The sequence below is a fragment of the Macrobrachium rosenbergii genome, chromosome 26, assembly GCF_040412425.1.
Source record: "Macrobrachium rosenbergii isolate ZJJX-2024 chromosome 26, ASM4041242v1, whole genome shotgun sequence".
NCBI classification, from domain to species: Eukaryota; Metazoa; Arthropoda; class Malacostraca; order Decapoda; family Palaemonidae; genus Macrobrachium; species Macrobrachium rosenbergii.
In genome coordinates this window covers 8,039,182-8,051,336 of record NC_089766.1, presented here as the reverse complement: position 1 = coordinate 8,051,336, position 12,155 = coordinate 8,039,182, and the positions used below count along the sequence as shown (strand labels likewise).

The 12,155-nt window shown below is 34.7% G+C and overlaps 1 protein-coding gene across 1 annotated transcript in view; it reads left to right on the top strand.

Annotated features, from left to right (window-relative positions):
- Positions 1-2,858: 2,858 nt before the first annotated feature.
- LOC136852993 (uncharacterized) overlaps positions 2,859-12,155 on the top strand; it is a 32,865-nt gene continuing 23,568 nt past the window's right edge. Inside the window, exon 1 of the mRNA XM_067128095.1 lies at positions 2,859-3,025. The gene's annotated coding sequence lies outside the window, so the exon portion shown is untranslated. The remainder of the gene's footprint in view (positions 3,026-12,155) is intronic.

Here is a 12,155-nt window from a genome sequence, read left to right as displayed (position 1 = left end):
CATTAAGGTTCATTAACCGTTTACATTAAGGGTTCATTAACCACCAACAGGTTCCCCTTGTGCACATTTTTGTGTTTTGTTGGGTAACCTACACTGCCAGCTCTTCATTCTGTATATATTTTATTTCTTTTACAGTTTGCCTGGCTTACTCAGAAATAGTTAACCTTACCTAGGGATGAAATGATTGTGAAACCATATTTAAAGCTAATGATAATGACAATATTTTTTATTTTTGTGCGTGAGAACACATGTGGATTGCCCTTACCTTTGTTCAGGAGGTTTCTTGGTTTCTTAGCCTTAGTATGACATCAAACTTGATCGTATGTCTTGTAGCAATGCCACACAGCAAGTTTATCTTTCTGTGCCTTTGATCCTATAGCCTGTTTTGAAATTTTGCGAATATATGTTTCTTGCAACAAAATCTTCCAGAAAAACATCTCGTTACAACCGAAAACTTATTCTAGACAGTATCCTTTCTGGTTTCTTCCAATCTGAAAAAATGTGTAGCAGAATCTTCGTCAGCAGATATTAATTCTTTTTCTATTTCTCATTCCTGAGCCCATATATTAATGGAGCTGTCCTTTACTTCCTGTAAAGCATTTTATATTACTCAGTCTTGTGGATGATTTTTTTATGTTCTCACAAAGACCCGGTGTTGTCGGATATAACATGTTGCCATCTAACGGAACACATTTTCTGATTGTGTCTTCTAACCACAAATTTAAAGAAATTTCTGTCTTCAGCAAAGTGTTTTTGCTGTTGGAGGGGTACAGTATAAGCAAAGGCAGCACAACTTACCTTGTCTATTGTACTGTTTAATTTATGGATGATTAATTCTATGGTACATTCTGGTCACATGAGAAGCAAAGGTTTCTGTTTTATTAAAAAATCAAGAATATCTATTGTCTCACTTTAAAGAGGACCTTTTTGCTCTCATAGGTTAAACAGATGCCATCATCATTACTCTTACAGTTTGGTTACCTGTTCACAAAACTTTATGTAGAATAACACTAAACAAAGCCAGTAATGTCATGAGAACATGTATACAGAACTTCACAAAAGCAGTGTTAGGAGTTCGGGGGGCCTTTGCCCAGGTGTGTGAAGTATTTTTGGACGAGCTAAAGGTTTCTGAGGACCGAGTGAGAGGAGTAATGTTGAATTTGCGTGAAGGTATTGGTGGTGCTTGAAAAGTTACAGAGACATAGCATTATATTCTGTACTAGGGAGCCACTCAAAAACAGACCCAGTCCCACAAGAATAGTGTGTCAAGGGAATTCGTCCATAATTGGTGATAACCCTGTCTCCTGGCCTAAGAAGTGATGTGTACAATTCCAGCCTTGTTTTAGATCCTATTACAAATGGAATAAGTCTCTCTCCAATTAAAACATCAGTCTAAAACTAAGAGCAGTTTTATGATGAACTCAAGGAGAGAAACCTCTCTCAAGGTGAGGATGAAACCAGAGAAATGGTGGATTAGGTATCATGATGCAAACTGTGACCAGCTCATTGACTAAGATCCAGATTGCAGCAATACTCTAGATGCAGTTACTTAACCAAGATCCAGTCTGTAATCAACACCAAACAGGTAACTATTAATTGGGAAAAATCTATTATCATCATCATTTTCATAAAAATGGGACGTCATTGATCTTTTTTTCGTTTGTTCCAGTAAGCACCGAGCAAGGTTTTGACACTAACCTCATTCATAATGAAGGAAATAAAATACCATCGTCTTTGTTGGCATCGTTACAATTTTTGGTCCATTTGTGAACGTAAACATTGAAAGCTCAATGGATATTCAGAATTATTCGAAACAAACTGAAGACTGTACTTCTAGACCTCTTTCACATTAGTCCTCAAGCCTGTAATTAATTTTCATCCATGCATTGGTGTTTAGCTCATTCATAATCTTTAATTACTTTGTCAAAAAATTATTTCTTGAAAACCTTTAGAATGAGATGAAGCATTAATGTGGAAAAGGATTGCTTTTTCAGTTCCAGGCCTGTAATTATCTGTTGATTGTGCCTGATGTTAAATAATTCAAATTGGTAAAACTTTTTAAAAATTGTTGACATGTTTTGACATATTACTTTAGTTCCAGTTAGTGAATCTTTGTTTTGTATATTATTTTTTGTATTTTGATTGTTTTTACCATCTCTGCATGACAATCACAGCAAAATATAATATATTCTCTCCCCCCAACCATACTACCTTTCTCGATCTTTCCTTTCTCTGCTGCTTGCGTCGGTAGAAACTCCATTCCTCGTACTGACATTTAATTCTGAACGTTGGAATGTTTCTCTGTCATTTCTCCCTTACTCCTAAAGTCTATCGTGATGTAAACTTTACACTGTCCCTTTCCCTTTCTTTTGTTTTGTCACAGTCGTCAGACTTGGCCTGCGTAAAGGGGATCAGCATGAAACACTACCAACAGAGTGAGTGTCAGACAGTGCTTGGGACAATAGTGAATTTCAGTGAATTGTGTAAGACATTTGGATGATAAATTGGTGCATTCAGTAGATTGTGGATTCACTTAGAGAGAAAACAGCAGACTAGAATTTGCCTGTATTGAAACCAAATAGAAAATAATTAAAATGCAAACCATGGAAATATGCTGGTTTGTCAGTGTGAAGAGTGACATTGAAACTGTGTTAGTGTGAAGAGTGACATTGAAACTGTGTTGTGACTTTATCTTTGTGCCTGTGTTTAGCTCACCTCGTAGAACTTGATCATTACTAACGTCGCTGGAAGATGGACTTGAATTGTCAAGCAGAATTTGAAGAAAAGATATGTACAGTGCGACTCTAGGTGCAGTGAAAATCCAAACAGAGAGAATACGACTGTTAAAGTGCAGTGAAGTTTTAAACATAGAGAAGATATACCACCATTGAAGTGTAATGTTGAAACACGTTTCCTTGCTTCCTGGCGCTTGCACAGTCTTGTATCATACTGGAAATGTTTAAGAATCCGTCTGAAGGAGGAAGGAATAGGAGAAACCCAAGGAGCTGAGAGGACAGCACTGAAGGTAAGTGTAAGCAGTCACATTGTCATGTTTAGTCTATGTTCTTGGACTTTATCTGTAACTTGAAGTTGTTATTTTTATTGCTTTCTTTGAATGTCAGTTCTATTGACCCTCGTACCTTTTTGCTGACGATTATTTTACAGGTGGCTTTACCAACATGCCTGTTTCTTTGACACTCGTCTAACAGATCATGAAGTGGGAGCGAGTTCAGTTAACACTGCAAAATTAAGTTTTGCATTTGTCAGAGTTGAAGTAAGATTGTGAAGTGCTGGATTAATCATACAGAATAAGGTGTAAGGTGTTACCTTCTACGATTCAGGCTTTCATTTTCAAAAAGTTTACTAACTCCAACGATTTTCATACGTCATTTCACTGAATTCTATAAAGCTAACTTCCTTCGTCCCACTCCACTCCCATCCACCCCCTCCCTTTGAAGGGGGGAGGAATAAACAATTCAAGGGTACAGTATTTGATCTCTGTTTCCAATGGACTTTTCATAAAAGGCTACAAACTTACCAGCCTACCATTCGAAAGGGTCCAGAATTTTCGTCATGCATCTTGGACTGCCAGTGCCATGAAATACCCAAATATCTTTCTGATTGCCTTTAATCCTTAGACCCTGTTTCTATAGTCACTACACTGACCCATTGCTACACAGAAGATAATACTGACACTCTTTAATACCGAGTGTCAGTTTTTTCTGTTTCATAAAGAATTTGGGTCGAAAAGTTTAAATATTACACTGAATCCTTAAAATATGAATCAGTGGGAAACTTTAGGGCCAATGGACAAATCAACAAGCGAGCTTCATTGCAAGATATTTACTCAAAGAACTTCCTTTTTCAGCCATTCTCTTCTATCTGTCTGAGTGTGCGTGAGAGTAGGAGTGAAGTTGGGTTGTTAAAAGTCTTAGCTTCAAGCGGTTGTGTCGTTGTGAGTATTATCTTCTGTTTAGTAATGGGTCAGTTTAGTGACTACAGAAACAGACTACGGATCTAAGGATTAAAGACAATCAGAAAGATATTTAGGTATTTCATGGCACTGGCATTCCAAGATGTAAGACGAAAATTTTGGACCCTTTCGAATGGTATAACGATAAGTTTTTGGCCTTTTATGCGAAGTCCATTGGAAACGGAGAAAAAGTACTGTACCCTTGAATTGTTTATCTCCCCCCCTTCAGAGGGAGGGGGTGGATGGGAGTGGAGTGGAACGAAGGGAGTTAGCTTTATAGAATTCAGTGAAATGTATGTTTGAAAATCGTTGGAGTTGGTAAATTTTTTTAAAATAACAGCCTGAATCGTAGAAGATAACATCTCACACCTTATTCAGTATAATTTGTGGGCTTTGTTTTGATATTATTTTAGATTATCTCCGGAGTACTAAACAAGGCGAAATACATTTGACCCCCCCTGGGGCTAGTACTGAACAAGGCAAAGTACATTTGACCCCCGGGCTAGTACTAAACAATGCAAAATACATTTGATCCCCCCCTGGGGCTAGTACTGAACAAGGCAAAATACATTTGATCTCCCCCACCCGGGCTAGTACTGAACACGGCGAAACAGTGTAGGTGAATCACTGTTTCGCCGTGTTTAGTACTAGCCCTCATGTGGAACTGGAGTTCGGACAGGAAAGGGGTGGCCATTCTTTACAAGGGGATCACTGAGTACGCTGTTCTTGAAATGGAGATGTTGGGTTCTCCTAACTTGACATGATCCTTATAATGATACCCTAATCAAATGTACAAGTTATATGGGTGATGGCAGGGTGAGGGAAGAGAGACGTCATTTAAGGAAAATAGTAGTTTTAAAAGATATATATATATATTTCTCAATTCAATTTTAATGGTAGAAATGAATAATTCATATTTTCATATTACCAAGGTGGTACTTCAGTATTTTTATCAGTATTTTTACTACTGTTTTTATTAATATTTCTTTGGTAACGGTGAAGAGAACCCGACATGACCTTTAATACTTGACGAGACAATTTGAAAACCTTTACTACCATAGCAATTCGGTCTTGACTTTGAAAGTGAGATTGTTTCGTTATCAAGAAGTCTATTGTCATAAATAATAATAATAATAATAATAATAATAATAATAATAATAATAATGCAAGTTTCATTGAAAAACTGATTCGGCTTCGGCGGAATCAAGAAACAGAGAAACAAGTGGAAATTTTATCTACTAAATATAGAAAAAAATTATTAATTATTCTCTCTCTCTCTCTCTCTCTCTCTCTCTCTCTCTCTCTCTCTCTCTATATATATATATATATATATATATATATATATATATATATATATATATATATATATATGTGTGTGTGTGTGTGTGTGTGTGTGTGTGTGTGTGTGTGTGTGTGTGTGTGTGTGTGTGTGGAGAGGGACTAGTTTTAGTCAATGCAAGTTTCATGATGTGAAGTCAAACTTCAGCTATTTCAATAAAAGATCGATTACCAGATTTACTGATATTAAGCAGCATGTTCAGTAACACATGACCTTGTTGGAATATTCCAGTTTAAAAAATATTCAGCAGATAATAATAATAATAATAATAATAATAATAATAATTTGCTCTCAACTGTAATGTGATTTTTTTATAATAAATGCTTCGTAGAATTTTTTTTTAACAATCTGCGCAGTTCTGATATAGTAGGATTTCACTACGTGATTTCATTGTCAACACAAATTTTGACGAATATCATTTCGTATTTCATGTTCGTATAGGCTGCTAACCCCTCCCACAACTAGTTCTTAGTCTAGTACTAGTTTAAAGGCCACTTCTTTCCACATATGTTCTGTGCAAGTCGGCAGATCCTCTGAGTTACGTCAGAGCCAGAGTCTAGACCTTGGTCTAAGCAGTCCCGTGGTTCCTCTGGTAAGCAATGACGTTCTTGCTTTGCTTGCTCTGCTGTTTGTTTGCACAGGAACCTAACTGAGCTAGCTCCAGTAACCCCGCCCCCGCGGCGGAAATGGTAACTAAACACGAGACCGAAATTCGGATTCATATAATTGTTATTCACGGAAAGCTGCGTTCTTGAACCATTGATTCCACAGACCACTGCTTCATCTGTGATTACCGTTTGATATTATTAATCGTGTACAATAATGCCTCCGTAATCTGACGGAGCAAAATGGCTTGTCCTTGCATGTTGTTCTATTCGTGTTTCGGACTTGCAAATGTTGCAGGATCAATACAGTATATACTGTAAATAGTCACTGTTGGCAACTGCGCCAACTGCTCCAGTATGATACGAGACCGCCCCGCCTCGTCTAGCACTTGTACGACTCAGTATGCGGTTTCATGGTCACGGCCTTCAATACTCGTCCGTGGTGTCTCAAGACCGTCGTCTTGTGAAGAGGTCCTTTTTGTACTTACAAGGAAACCGTTTTCGGTTGCGTTGATAACCAAGGTAATGTCATTTCAGTTCAGTAAACAGCTGGGTGTCATATTAAGCTTCGTGGTGGATTGGCGCAGTTTTTCTTTGTTAATCTGTAACTTCGTATCTTAGCTTGATGAGTGGCTTGGTCAGATAATGGTGTGTTATTGTTTGCAAACCTCCTTTGCATCATAGAAGAAGCCTGTGTCCTTGGAACATTATATAGACATGCTTTTATATATATACAGTATGTATGTATGTATATATATATATATATATATATATATATATATATATATATATATATATATATATATATATATATATATATATATATCTACGCACGTATAGATAGATTGAGTTCAGTCAGCCAAATTCGCTTTCCAAGCCTGGCTGGTACAGAACTGAGCTCATGTTTGCTAGGTCCGTAAATGTCTCTTTCTCTGCTGCCCACCAACTACCCACCTTTAAATAAGTACCAAGGTCTCTAGATTAGATTCAGGATAGAACTGACAAAACAGACATATATATATATATATATATATATATATATATATATATATATATATATATATATATATATAAATATTTAGTTTAAATCATTATCGTGTTTCGGATTTGAATAAGTAATTTTCCTACGTTTTAATGCATGATTCAAACTTATCTTAATCTGAATGAGAAGTATCAGCGGTGTGACTAGTGGCCTTGAATGTCAGACGCTTTGTGTTTTCCCCACCCAAAAGATTATCCCGTTTTATTACCTCTGTGGTCCACCGAATTGTGGGATGTGAGGGGTTGTTCTCTGAACCCTGCACTGTCCCCGAAATTAGCTACTTATTTACGACCGAGACTAATGTCGGAAACGTTCAAAGCATACGTTAATACATCGGAAAATAATACTTTCAAGTCAAAATTGCTATAGCGGTTTAAAGGAAAATTACACACACACACACACACACACACACACACACACACACACACACACACACACATATATATATATATATATATATATATATATATATATATATATATATATATATAAACTTCTTTCAAGACTTGTATGGCCTAGTGGGAAGCGCCATTCAATTGAAAGACTGGGGTTTGATCCTGATGTGAGTCAGAATTTTATTTCCGTTCCACACGTGATTGTGTGTTGATTATTGATATATATATATATATATATATATATATATATATATATATATATATATATATATATATATATATATATGAGCGTGTAATATACACCTTTCTCTTCATCTTTTCCCACTTTGTGGGGTCGATGTTTAGGAAAGCTTTCAGAAACATCGACCCCACGTAGAAGTGGGAAAAGATGTAGAGAAAGATTATGTACACTACACACATGCACACATATATATATATATATATATATATATATATATATATATATATATATATATATATATATATATATATGTATTATATATATACAGTGTGTAATTTTTCTTTAAAGCACTATTGCAATTTGGACATGAAAATATTATTTTCCGATGTATTAACGTGTGCTTTGAATGTTTCTGATACTCGTTTCGTTCGTAATTAAGTAGATACTTTCGGGGATAGTGCATCCAACAGTCGCATCCCACAATTCGGTGGACCACAGTGGTAATAAAACAGGATCATTTTTTTGGGTGCGGGAAAACACAAAACGTATGAAATGCAAGGACATTAATCACACTACTGATACGTCTCATCCAGATTTAGATAAATCTGAATATTGCATTAAAATGTAGGAAAATGACATGTTCAAATCCGAAACATGTATTATATATATATATATATATATATATATATATATATATATATATATATATATATATATGTGTGTGTGTGTGTGTGTGTGTGTGTGTTTATGTGTATTTTCTCATGATATTGTCTTTAAAAAGTATATCTCTCCATGATTTTGATATATTTACTGTTCTAGTTATAATGTATTCTGTGTAATGATAATAGCTGCTGAAATATCATATGTAGTGTAATGTAATGTCAGATCTCACAAGAATTAATGATTTAGATAACTTAACAGCGTAATTTAGAATTAATGATACGTTTTTAATAGCAGCGTAGTATATCGGCAGCGTGTGTGTGTGGTATCGAGAGCTTTGTTTCAGGGGCGTCATTTCAGATTTTTGTTTTGGGGGGGGGCAAAGATGGTTTGAGCTATTTTATGTGCTTTTTGAAGCCACATAAGTAACGTATTTCAGCAAAATAGGCAGACAAACAAACATCGTGTGTGATAGATAGATAGATAGATAGACAGATAGATGGATACATAGATAAATATAACTTAATGTGGTGACACATTTGAATTTCGGTAGGAATAATGGAAAACCTGCTGCTGTTACTTCTTGGGGCTTTGGGTATGAGGGGGGCAAGTTGAGGCTTGGGCGGCAGCAGTTCCCCCCCCCCCCCTAGCCCCCCCAAATGACACCCCTGCTTTGTTTTGCTTCAATTGTCATCACGAAAGATAACGTGTTGACAGGTCATTATAACATTCGTGTAAGATTTCTCTCATATGAGAAGAAGGCGAATGATTTCACAATGTTACATGTACTGTACTGTTTCAAGACCAAGAGAGTGGTTGCACCATGGCAATTGTGTCATGTTTAAGATTACATTGCTCTGATCACGTATTGTTCTAACGAGCTAGTTTTGTCCCAAAACGTTTTGCTCAGGAAGTGACGTCATCTTTCTTTTCTAGAACATTCCATGAAAGTTTTGGTCTTTGACTGGAGATAGGATTCTTTTTATTATAAGACCAGATACCATGCTCGTTACATTAATTGTAATACCTCTCTCTCTCTTTAAAATTAGAGAAGTTATTAATGCAAAATATTTGTGTGGTCATTGATATTAATCTTAGCTTTTGAGATCTGATAGCGATAGTAATAGTAGAAAGTGTATATATTCGTAACGGCACCTATCAAAAAGTGTGTTTTGTGAATCTCAAGCAGCTGCTTTTGGAGTAAATTTTGTGAAACTTTTCACAAGCTTGTGTAAGGTAGTATGAATTTTACTTATTATTACCATGGTATATTAAGGGATCTTTGCCTTAGTGAAATTGTTTTTGCATAATTTTGTGTGTTCTTGTGTTTGCAATCTCATAGTTTTTCACATCTTATGTAATGGTGATTTAACATTTATTTACTTAGCATTTTAAGTATTTCTTAATAGTTTGATATTGCATACTTGTTTTAATTTTCATTTACTAAGATTTTCTTTTCAAATCTTGAGTAATTCTTGATAGTTTAAAGTTTGCTTGATTAAATTAATTTCTTGATAAATTAACCTTTATGATTTAGTTCAAGAATTAATTAAATTTTGTGTTGATTTCAAGTAATAGTAAATTTTTTCAGATTGTGAATACTAATTATAAATTTTGAATTTAAAAATAAATTTTTTTATATAAAATGTTTAAAAGCAGTGTTTCATAATATTGACCACCAGTGAATAGGATTAATTGTGTGCATAAGGCAAAGTGATAAACATTTTTGTTCCTTTAGTTTTGCTGAAGTGAATTCAGACCAGGGAAACGGTTAAAGTTGTTTGATGGGGTGGTGCCCTTTTACTCTAGTATGTTTCTTGTTTAATTGTTGATACCTCACATTTGTTTCCATAAACTTAGTCTGCTTTTTCATGTGATTAATGAACTTTTTAAGGGATCACTGTTACCTTTAGAGTATTCTGTCGTAATTTTATTGTTATGAGAGTTCAGGTATCTGGCTGAAGTGAGGTAAATTTTTGAATTCTATGATTATTTGTGTAATAACCAGGTATATACTTGGAACACTTTGTGAGATTTATATATATATATATATATATATATATATATATATATATATATATATATATATATATATATATATATATATAGATGCAACAGAAGAATTCCGTGGAAAGCGGAGTCGAATAAGGAATAGGTAGACCAGTACTTAAGGGAACATTCTTTATTGCGACTAGTTTCAAGGTTCTAACATACCCCATCATCAGGCATCTAAAAATAACAAATAAATACAATGAAAGGAAAAAAAAACACTCACTAAAATAGAATAAAATTAAACACATCAGAACTAACCACCAAGAATTAAAATTGAACAGTACCGTTTAATCTCCAAAAACAAGGGTCAAATACAAAGATAGTTGCAGGAGACAGACACAGAATTAAAAACAAAGCAACTCCGCTGACCGTTCATTATTACAGAGTGCTGGTTTTTCTCTGGTGGAATGTAATGTTTCAATTGTGGTTAGCTCCACATCACTAGAACGACTGGCTAATACAGAAAAAGAATCTATGCTCAGAGGATGGTCATGCTGACGGCATTGCTCACGAATGGCACTAAATGCTTGTTTGTTAAGTGGCCTGTTTTGAATTTTCTTGTATCAGAGGTATTCTTTTTCATAGTGGATTCGCTACTAAATTTATTGACACATACATTGGTAAACAACTCCAAAAACTAATAAGTCCTCGCCCCCCAAAAGTGACAGTAAACAAAGCTATTTATTTTTCCTTGCTCTACGTGGGTAAAAGCCGTTTTTCCTTGAGGAACAGTTTATCTAAATTACTATTGGAATTTTACCCTCAAGTTAGTCTCGGAGACATATTCAGGCCTAAAAAAATGTAATACAAAAGTTTTTCAAGTTCAAAGACACGGTGCCCAAAGACCTACACTCATCTGTAGTCTATAAGTTTACTATATATATATATGTAGTTGCTGTTATGCACCTTTGAACACCTAGGCCGATCAATCAGAACGAACAGGCCTCCGAGTATAGATTCTTTCTAGTGATGTGGAGCTAACCTCAATTGAAACATTACATTCCATCAGAGAGAAAAGAAAAACCATCCCCCTATAATAATGAACGGTCAGTTGAGTTGCTTTGTTTTTAATTCTGCGTCTGTCTCCTGTAACTATCTTTGTATTTGCCTTCTATTCCTCTCTTGACTCTTGCTTTTGTAGATTAAACGGTACTGCTCAATTTTAATTCTTGGTCGTTAGTTCTGATGTGTTTAATTTTATTTTATTTTAGTGAGTTTTTTTTTTCATTGTATTTATTTGTTATTGATGGTGATGGGGTATGTTAGAACCTCGAAACTAGTCGCAATAAAGAATGTTTCCTCAAGTACTGGTCTACCTATTCCTTATATATATATATATATATATATATATATATATATATATATATATATATATATATATATATATATATATATATATATATATATATATATGTGTGTATGTATCACACAGCTACGTATGCTATTTGACAAATATTTATCCAGAGGTACAACTTGATATGAAATTCACCATATATATCATGGGAATATAACTTATATTCAGAGGATTGTGATTCAGAGGATTGTGATTGGTAGGTGTTCTGGCCCGGTTGGCCCCGGTCAGGAATTGAATCTGGATCCTCGGTTTAGCAACTGATAAGTTATGGGCGGGCCTGAAGTATGCGTATCGATAATAATTCCCCTTGTGTGTAAGTTATTCCCAAGGTACAGTGAATTCGATATTAAGCGATATTTATAGCTCAATAGCTGAGAGAGAGAGAGAGAGTGTGTGTGTATGTATGTATTCATGCCAGCCCACCATCCATATAAATATATATATATATATATATATATATATATATATATATATATATATATATATATATATATATATATATATATATATATATATATATATATATATATATATATATATATATATATATATAT